The following is a 1,251-nucleotide window of genomic DNA, read 5'->3' as shown; positions in this document are numbered from 1 at the left end:
TTCTTTTACCGTTGTAATTTTTTTAAAAGAAAACAAATATTTAGTGGAAAATTCATATATTTTCTTTTGTAAATTATTCTGTTTCATTAGAATATTAATATTTTTGGTTGAAAATTTATTTCTTTGGTTAAAAATTAGATTATTTAATTGAAAAATAGTCTTTATAACTAAGAATGAAGTCGTTGATCTGTTTGGTTGAAAATTTCAATATTTCGTTAATAATTTATTGCGTTTATTTAAAAACATATATTTCTGACTTCAAATCAAATTTTTTTCTATTTATAGTTGAAAATGATATGTTGTGTTGAAAATGTCTATTTTTTTCATGGAAAATTCATCGTGTGGCTTGAAAATTCAACTATTTGTTTTATTTTTTGATTGAACATGCATGGTTTTAATTGAAAATTAATATTTTTGGTTACAAATTAAACCAATTTGGTTAACAATTCTGTTTTTTATGGTTAGAAAAGAATTTTTTAACTTGAAATATAGATATTCATTCTATTTTTGCTTCTTCGAAAATTTATATATTTCAGTAAAAATGAAAATGAAAAATGAAAAAAATAGTTGAAAATTCATCTCTTTGGCTGAAATTTGAACTATTTTATATAAAACTGATATTATTTTATTGATCACTGAACTGCGTGAGTCAAAGTTAAACTAATCATAATAAAATTCAATTACTAATTTGAAAGCTCGAGTACTTTTGCGAAAAATTCATTTCTTTTAGTTGAAGATTTATAACTTTAGTTAAAATATTAACTATTTGGTTAGAAATAAAAGTTCTCGTTATAAATCCAAATTTTCGCGATTCAAATTCAACATCTCGTAAAAAATTTCTTTTTTCGGTTTGAAAATTCAACAATGTAGTTAAAAAATTTGTGTATTTTTTTGAAAATTTGTCTTTTTCGGTAGAAAAGCATTTCTGTTAAAGAATCTTTTTGGTAAAGAATCTACTTGTGAGACTGTTAAAAATTTATTTTATTTTTGATTAAAAACTCTAATGTTTGGTTGTGAATTCATATTTTTTTCCAGAAAATCACATCTATTTATTACATTTATTGTGTTTGATTTAAAATAAAATAATTTTTTTTTCTTGAAATTTTAACTGTTATATTTTCTAATGAAAATTAATCTTTTTTAGGCATATATTTCAAATCGTTCATTTGAAGTAAAGTAATTTCTTAAAAATTCATTTTTTTTTTGGTTTGTTGAAAATAAAAATGAATTTTTAAACTTCCCTTTGATGGA

Source organism: Belonocnema kinseyi, chromosome 3 (assembly GCF_010883055.1).
Source record: "Belonocnema kinseyi isolate 2016_QV_RU_SX_M_011 chromosome 3, B_treatae_v1, whole genome shotgun sequence".
NCBI classification, from domain to species: Eukaryota; Metazoa; Arthropoda; class Insecta; order Hymenoptera; family Cynipidae; genus Belonocnema; species Belonocnema kinseyi.
The sequence above is the reverse complement of the archived record's forward strand: the minus strand, read 5'-3'. Positions refer to the sequence as shown.